Here is a 9,659-nt window from a genome sequence, read left to right as displayed (position 1 = left end):
GGGGGGGGGGGGGGGGGGGGTGAATGAGGAGGGAACTTGTGTGCACAGTAGAAGAGTTAGGGAAATACAAGAGCATTTACATTTCAACTGCCCGAATTCCTACATTTTAGGCACTTTCTCTCCCATACAAGAGATTTACACAATCAACATACAGTCAGCCCTGTTTAACTGGGTGAACTCCAGTATTATTATGTTGTGTGTATTAATGTTGACAGTTGTCTGTCTTTGTCTTAAAGCCTAAACCAGTCCGGAAATTGCCAACATTCCTGTATTGTAACATATGCAAACCTGAGAATAGGATCTGTTGATCTGCATAACATTGATTTCCTGCTATATTTCTTTAAGCAGCAGTAAGAATGGGTGAAAGAGTGCATACACTGATAACCCTCCAGTTGACTTCATGAAGAATGATCTTGAATGACTCTTAAGCTTCTTTTATTCAGAATTTCTTTTTCTTCTAGTCCATGTTTTATGTTACGAGCCAGCAAATTTGTCACACTTTTTTTTGTATCTGCCTAGAGGTTAACCTTTAACAGATAATCAGTTTGAAAAGTCAAATGGTAAATCAGCTGTTTTTCCTCTTACACAGTAAATAGGAGGCAATCTCAAAGTAATTCCAGCCTTTGGACTTTATCACCTCAACCTTAAATGACCTTTAGGGACTAGCTGGTAAAGGTCACTCAGATATGCTTTATGGATGAGAAAGCATAAATACAAATGGAGTGAGGACCAGAGTGGATTCAATGGTTGACCTTTGCTACCATCATGTGGTTGTTGTGGGTACTGATCCTCAATAGAAAAGCTAGAAGGCCCTACATACAAACATTAAACCTGACCCTGATTTTCATACTGACCTGTATATGCATTAACAGTACCAGCACATTTAAAACTGTTTGAATTTAGGGTTGCAACTAATTGGAATTGGGAAAGTGTCCAATGTCCGAAGTGGCATCTTCAGATGTTTAGCTTTTTCTGACAAACAGGCCAAAACCTTAATATATTCTAAGATAAAAAAATCTCAAAATGTTTCAAATAAATATTGAAACTTGAAGAGCTGGTGCCATAGATTATTGTCTTGGGGAGAACTACTGCAAATGTAAAATAAGTTGTATAAAGCTTTTTGTGGATCCATTTTGTAGCTGTGCAAAGTCTTACAATTAAAAGTCTTCTTTTCATTTTTTAAAACTGTCTTGTCCTAAATTGCTGAGTTGCTGAGAGGGACCAAGTGTGTGCACATCCATACAGAAATATTCAGGTGGGTGCAAGTCAAAAATGTCACTGCAGGGCAATGCCGCACACTGTTAGGCTTCAAATCATTGTATTGTATTGTATTGTATTTTCAAGGCAATGAATCAATATACAAGATCCTATACAGGAGAAAAAGTGTCTTGTTATTAATTAATTTTCAGACATGTGCCAGAGAAGATTAAATATAAAAAGTGAACAGGCAAGCAAATCACAAAAATTCCACCTTCAGTCAGGTATATGTCATAAGACAATGGTCAGTGTGGGAGAGAAAAGTCAGCCTAAACATGGTGGTTTTGTAATTCTTAGCTTCTTACAACTCCAGTGACCGTATACCACACTGGCAGGAAAGCCATTGCAAATTCAAGTATTAGAAGTGAAAATCCAGAGTTGCTGTTAGAAATATAAATTGCAATAAATAAAAAACATTCAAGAAAAACATAGATTTAATTTACATATCATAACAGTCACACACACATTGTTTTACACTGTCAATCTACATACATTTAAAGTGAACATTATTCCACTTCACGCACAGCCAAAACCGCTGTAACTGGTTGATATGCAAGTACACAAATCTTGATGAAATGTTTTGTATGCTGTGTGATGCCTTGGCAGCCTCAGCTTCTCAAAACATGTTGAAGCTGTTGGAAATGTGGCCTCTACTATTTCAACCTTCATCTCTGTGGCTGGCACCTCCCATCCTATCCAGAACTTTATGAGACTCTTTAGCTCAGCTGGAGACGCTGTGTTAAAAAAGAGCAGATGATCACACTACTCAGAATTTGTTAATGAGGCTTCATTCTTCAAAAATATTATAGCTACAATACTCATACATACCATTATCAATAAATGTTTTCAAGTAACCAGATACTCGAGATACATCTGTGGCATCCGACTCATCTTCATCTTTGACTGCGTAGCTCTCAAAGGTGACAGTTATAGTTGATGGCCATATGATGCAATCCAAGAGCATCTGAAATCACATGTAACTCCAGCTGTATTTATTTATATTTGCGATTGGTGCAGTTTACAGTGCTATGGGAATGAATCTGAACTCCGCGACAATTGTTGTTTATGGACTATTTAATACACAGTACATATTAATAAACTTTGATTTTAAGTTTTTGTGAAGGAAAGGTAATTTTGTACAAATCAACAAAGTTAATATAGTAGTTAACACTGTGTTGTTCGTTTTGTAATTCATGGGGCACGGTAACAAATCAGGGAGCGTTCAATGAGTAGTTATTAGTAATTCAGTGAATCTTTTGGTGCACATTTTTCCTTTCTCACAGTTTTTTGTTTCATGAGCACAATAGTCAAAATTGCAAGAAACCATGAGCAAGGGCCATTTTTTTGCCCATTGGACTTGTTAGATGCCCTTTGCTGTTGTACCTGAGGAGTGACTTGTGCTTCTGATTCTCTGGGAAACAGGATCGGGATGACGTCTCTTCTCTGAAGGAGAAGTGGCCATAGTCCTGTCTCTTTTAAGCCTTTTCTGAACTGATTGATTTGATGCCTTGTTTGCCCGATAACCTGCAATACAGGAGACATGGCATTATAGATAAATCATAATCAATGATTAAATGTCTTCACATGTATGTTATAAAAAAAATAGCTCTTGGAAAATCTGAGACACAGCTGAGTGAGGTCACATCGATAGTTTAAAAACAAAAAGCCACTCAAGCTTCTGGCTTTAGATGATTGTGAGTTGAATGATGAAGATTTATTGTTGGATTCTTCTGCAGATGTCAGTGGGTTTTTTGTAAAAACTCACAAAAAAAAAGCTTGGCTGCCATTCATTCAAAAAAATTCAAGTGTAACGAATTAAGAATGAATTGCTCTTAGTAGTGTTGCTCTTAATAGTGAAATTATACTGATCTAATGACAGGGGATTCAGTTTTGTTCAGCAATAGGGGGAATAAATTAACATCATTTGAGAAGCTAAAGTAGAATAAATGGACATTTTGACATTACAGCATGTAAGAGAAGCTTTTCAGACAGCCATTTCCTGTTGGTGGCATTTGGAGCTGGCAGGTCCCACGACAGGCAGAGCTGATGGATGGAGTCAAATTCTTTTAATTCAGCATCTCCATCAAGCTGGAATAAAACAATGAAATACGTGTTTTATTGATGCAGCATGCATAGAATAAATTACAATGCAGCCTCAATATTTTTCATGTTCACCATTTTGATAGTGTCACGGATGTCGAGGTCAGGACAGTCTTGTACTGTCACAGGAGTAGTCTCCAACGAACCTTCAAAGAGAATGTGAATAATGGCTGGGCTAAGTCCTGGGAAACTCGGGCCGTGATGCAAGAAGGAATGGCCAATCATCCGGCCTGTGACGGTGAACATGTTATTGTCGAGCAGTTCGTCTGAAACTGAGGGGATGAGGTGATCAGGCTCACCCTCGAAGATTTTGGCGATGGCCACACTTCCTGCAACAGTGATACATTGATAAGAGAAGATTTAGATCACAAGACTAATGACTAAAAAGAAAATAATTCTGAGAATGAAGATGCAATTACATTTGAGTAGAGTATAGCCAGTGTATGTGAGTTTCATACTCTTTTGATATTAGAACATTTTATTCAGTTTTTTGTTCAATTGGACCCATAGCTCACCTTACCTGATATTTAGTCACTGTTGTTTTCAGTCATCTTTATTAAAAATTTCACATAAATGGCCCGTCTATTATCTGTTCTTTTTTATTTGATTGAATCATCAATATTTAATTTTTTCTTTTTTTGTGTGTGTCAAATATAGAAAATGGTTTACTTGGTTATTAAATTATCCACCTCAAGATGAAAACAGAAAAAACACCCAGTTATTTTCCCTTTTTGATGCACATTAAAAACGGAAAAATTTAATTTTAATTCCACCTAGGAAAGAATATAACACAAATTGCAACATATTGTATAGATTAGTAAGTTAGTAACAGAAAATGTAATAATAATGTATTAAATAACATGAACTGAACTTCAACCCTGCTAATTACCACCAACATAAGCTGTGTGTGGTTAACGTCTAGCATATATATGCTTACATGTATTATATATAGTATAGATAGACTCGTGACTTTGGTAAATAGTTTGAATCAACATTGTTGTTGTGTGTGTATGTTGTTGTTGTGTCCAACCGAAGTTTATATGGAATCCACTTATAAGCTTGAAAATCACTGTTGACATCATGTGACGGTTGACCCCACTTCCTATTGCAACATCACCTGTAAGGCAACACATTTTACATTAATCGCTTAACTGAGATAAATAGTGGGTTTGTTGCGAGTTAAAAGTAGTACTTTTTAATTCACCAGTGACTACCTTGAAGTTTGCATTGAAGTGGTGACGTCCACTGAACATTGTCTCTGTTGTAGAATGTGACCAAAGCTCGGTCTTGCTCCTCCTTGTCTTGTCTGATGTCCACTCTCAGAAACAGGCTGTTTGAATCTCTGTTGCTGTGGAGGAGGTCTTGTGAAAATAACCAACCAGCTTGTTTTGGATCTGACACCGTTCTCCACTCTGAGACAGGACCAAAAAAGAACAAAACAAAATATAATATAAAAATAAAAAATTAATTATTTTAAATGTACAGTGTCCACAACGGAAAATATATGATTAAAGAAACATGTACCGCCTGTGGTACTTGTTGAAATTTCTTCTGTTTCTTCCATTTCTGTCGCAAGTGACCCGATCATAATTGACAGTCCTTTCCAACAATCTAAGAGAAAAGCATAGATAGTAAGGTATAGGGTAAATGGCAAAGGCTGTAAACAGATCCACTGTTTGTAAATAACATTCCTATCTTTAAACAATTCTTTACTAGAAACTCAAATTACAGGGCTGCCATTTTAAAGGTATGCTGTGACTCGCAGAAGACAGTCATGTTTAGATCTGACCATTAGCTAGAAAATTAGCTTTTTAATCTATACTATGTTGCGTTTGACTTTGGGTAATTGATACATTTGTTTCTAACTGAAACGTTTCCTAATTTATTTTAATTGCTTTGCTCTGATTTATGTATGTAAAGCACTTTGTTACTTGTTTTTGAAATGTGCTATATCAATAAAGTTGTAAACTTTATGCAGTAATTTTGGCCACCTGACTCAATAATAAAATTATAGTAAAGTTAATCCTAATAAAACAATTTACACTGTGCCATTTTACTCATACGCTCTTATGTTAGAAAGATTAATGGAGGACCTGGAGAGTAACAAGTAATAGTCAGAAGAAGGTTGCAGCTGTGCTTACCTGTGAAGATCTGTGACCGTCTGTGCTCCGTTTCTTGTGTTTGTTGTCAGTGCTGACATTGGGTCTGGGTGGGAATTTCAACTCCCAGTAGTCTGGTTTAACTTGTCAGTACAGGTATTGTAAAAGCCGAAAGAGTCCATCTTTGCCTAAGGCAGCTGCACTTTTTGAAGGGCATAAGGTGACAGTCAACAGATTCTTCTTGAGTACTACTAACGGGTGGCAACTAGGACTGGATCAAACAGTTGAAATAAGTATTATAAAATAAATTAGAATAGTCTTCCAATGTTGCTGCCATTGCTTAATTACATGACAATTTATTTATCACCTGCCCTTGTCACAATACTGAACAAAAAATAATGACAAGATGGCTTTGTGTGATTAAGACTCGCTTTATCTGGTGACATGTTGATTGTTGTGTCGCTGATGTGACCAGATTTGCATAACTGGTGGGAAATGCATAGATTGATGGACAGATGAATGAATGGTATCCGTAATTTTACACAAATGTCAGACAAATTCAATCTGCCATTTTTTTTTGCCACCACAATCCACAAAACAGATAAATATAGAAATGATATACTGTTGTTATTAAACAAGACTAAGCCACTACAGCAATGGTGACCGCTCTCAAGCTGCAAATTGAGATTTTGAAAAGTGTTGATACTAGAGACCGACAACAGCAGGTCTGGTTCCTCTCAGTGCCGTTAACACCCTTTCTGGCCTTGTGATATGCAACCTTTTTTAATGTGAAATCTTACTTTTACCTGGCCTCATAACAAACTGGGACACCCTAGTGTAAGATGAGTCACTCTGACGCCCTGCAGTGTTAATAGTGCGGTCACATAAGGGTGCAGTCACACATAGAGACAAACTCAGGATGCTAGTGCACTTTGGATTGAGCAGTGTGGTAATTAGATACAGCTTTTCAAAGGGAACCAGTGACTTCCTCTAAGTAACCTGTTGTGTGTTCCTGTTTGTTCGTAATGATTACTTCTCCTGTCTGTTGTGTTATTTTTTAATCATTTATTTCACTCATTTCAGTGAAACTACACATCTGAGGCCCCAATGTTCCAGACAGCCAACATGTTGGAATACCCCCCCTCCATCCGTCCATATGCCCCCTCAGGGTGACAGTGACACAAGTGTCCCATTGTCACAACAGCGTCTGTCAGGGTCTGTCTCATGGGGGGAGGATATGCCTTAGGGAACATCAGAAGATTAGCTATGGCATTAAATCTCTCCCCCCAACACACACACACACACACACACACACACACACACACAAACACACACACACACTCTTCACAGACGCTTGCACGCTTCTACCCATAATCCCTCTGTTACAAGTCACTTCCCGTTTCAAGAGCCACTGAGACAAAGCAACAGATCATGTGAGTGTGTTTTGTGCTTGTGGCTGACTTTGGAGTGTTTGCTCTACATGAGTGCCACACATTTTAATCCCATATTGGGAGCTGAACAGAAGAGTGGCCTTGACATCAATGTGAGTATTTAGAGGTGAGATATTAAGTGATTGTGGTCTACAGCATAGAGGGCATACTGTACTGGATGTTGTGTGTTGTGTGGGAATAAGAGGGAGGGGGTTCCAGTGTCCAGTATGCATATGTTCTATACTGTATGTGTGGGGGAGGTGCTGTGCTTGTTGGGCCATGTGCTGCGTCCTAATAGCGTTTATCAATTTATCATGGTTGGTTGATCAGTTGATGTATTTATTTGCATACTGCAGTTTGGGAGGGACACGTTTTCCATTATTTATGTGTCTCCTTAATGGAGACTTGCAGGCCAAGTCGAGTGGTAGCACAGCCGGTCAGTGCCTGATCAATATGTGATCACGCAGAGAGCTCTTGAGCTTTTCTTTGCTGCAAGATCAAGACTGTCTAATGACTTATGAACACACACCAAGTTTACATTCTCAGGAAATAACCATTTAACCGTCATTAAAGCTATTGTGTATCACAATCTTCATTAAATATTCAGCACTGTCCCTTATGTCAGTGTGTCAAACTGTAAGCCAGCACAGCAGAAATATGAGAAGAGGGAATAGATGGAGAAATGGAGAGAGAGAGTAAGAGACTGACACCCAGAGAAAGACAGAAAGTGCCTGGGGAGAGAACAGAGCTCGAAAAGCAAAAAATCACCAGATTCTTTTCTATTGAACTAAAAAAAAAAAAAACGCATTCTGAATATATTCAGGAACATGTGTTGTCCACTATTTTCCTCTGTTTGTAAATTGGATCAGATGTTTTGAGTGGACTAGCTACATGTGATGAGATTTTTACAGTCTGCGGTTGATTAGGATGGATAGACAGACCGGAGAAGCTGAGTTCAAGGTCGTATCTGGGATGTATGTCGTTACTCTCAATTTGTCAGCTGGGAATAGACGTCAATAAAAGGTTAACTCTGTACATGTTAATTCCTCCATCACTCCCTTCTGTGTCCAGCCTCCCTCCTCTTTTGTATCTGCCCTATTGCTCTTTCTCACTCTGCCTTCTTCCTCTTTAATTAGAGGTATGGGACAGATTACAGAAGTGATGGATGGGCAGTTCCTCCATCTGGGTGCTGGTTCATGCAGGCATGCTCACTGAGTACAGGCACAGATGTAGACATCACATGTATGTGTGTGATTGTGTGTGCTTATGCATTTGTCGTCAGTGGATCTATCTTAAGCATACTGAGTGTTTTTTTTTTCATCCTGCTTTCCCTGACCGCCAATTAGACTTCGAAAGCCGGATTACGGGTTTGGGCTTCTCACATTTGTGGCTACATCTGCTTAATTACTATGTATTACTCACACTATACAGACCAGGCCATGTGTGAGTACTCCTACACACACAGACACACAAACCACACTCATCCAGCTAATGGACCAGCCTGTCTTTGCTTTTGCTGGGCTTATATTTCACCTCAGAGAGGGAGGGAGCACAGCCAACAGGTCCATTACTGAGAGAAAGAGAGAGAGGGAGAGAGAGATAGGGATTGTGATGAGGGGAGGAAAAAATAAAGAGAGGGGCGGGGATACGGCTGCAGGCGTACTGCGGCAGCAGTAGAGCGGCATGACGTGATAGAGGAATGGAATGACAGACACACACACACAAATACACATGCTCGCAGCTCGGAGGCTCGCCAGGCAAAAGTAGACAGAAGCAAAGGCAGGGACTGAGCCGGACGCACTCAGCAGCATACAGATCGGACTCAAACTCACTTGCTGCTTTGTATCCTGATGCTTGCAGGGGGTGAGTGTAGCCCTGTGATGATTTTTAATTGCTTCATATTTGCATTTGTTAACGTGACTGTTCTCCCCTTGTTTGTTTGTGTGAGTCTGTGTTCTCTCATTTGTGTAAATGTAACTACGAAGACGAGTTTCTGCAAACAGATAAATGCTCTGTATTTTAGAGGATGATGGTGATGTTCACAGTGGTATGACAATCAGCGGCGTAACGGGGGCATGGCGGTAGAGTGGAAGTGAGAGGTTAACAGAAAGAAAGGCAGAGCTTAAGTGGGATGAAAAGAGGGGGATGATAGAGGTCGGGGTGTATCGTAACCAGGGGGTGACATGATGCGATCCGTCTGAGTCAGCATTGTAGGGGCTGTATGACTCAGTGCAGCATGCACAGCATACATGCTGTAGTGTGTGTCCATTACAGAAAGATCAGTCCAAAGTGTTGGATGATGTGGAGAAGAGTTGTAATAGTGAATCAGAATGGAGGGAAAACTGTCTGTGCACACATGGTGATGTTTATGTGGTTGGTAGTCTGATTACACTCCGTTCCTGTTTAGTTTGTGTGGGTGCTTGTGTTTGTCTGTCTTTGCTTCTATAATGAGTGGACGTGTGTGGCTGACATGTCTCTTTTTTCCAACGTTCTGAGTGACTTAAACTCTCTCTGTACAAATCTTGAGACTCCTCAGCCGATGACTTCTCCATGTGGTCGTACTATGTTGCATTTAAAACCTCGTAAAAAACATTTTTACGGTACTGTGTGCCTGTGCAGTTGACAATCTGGACATACTAGGTTTTTAGACGACCTAAATGTTATTTTGTGGCATTGTTGAGGATGACAGAATATGGGTCATTGTGGGTCATGTAAGCCAAGTAAATTTCCATTTGAGCTACTGACTCATAATAACATAAACAGTCATCAGTTC

This window comes from Morone saxatilis, unplaced genomic scaffold, assembly GCF_004916995.1.
Source record: "Morone saxatilis isolate NCDOM2014 unplaced genomic scaffold, NCSU_SB_2.0 Contig15, whole genome shotgun sequence".
In the NCBI taxonomy this organism is placed as follows: Eukaryota; Metazoa; Chordata; class Actinopteri; family Moronidae; genus Morone; species Morone saxatilis.
Note: the sequence above shows the minus strand (reverse complement) of the source record.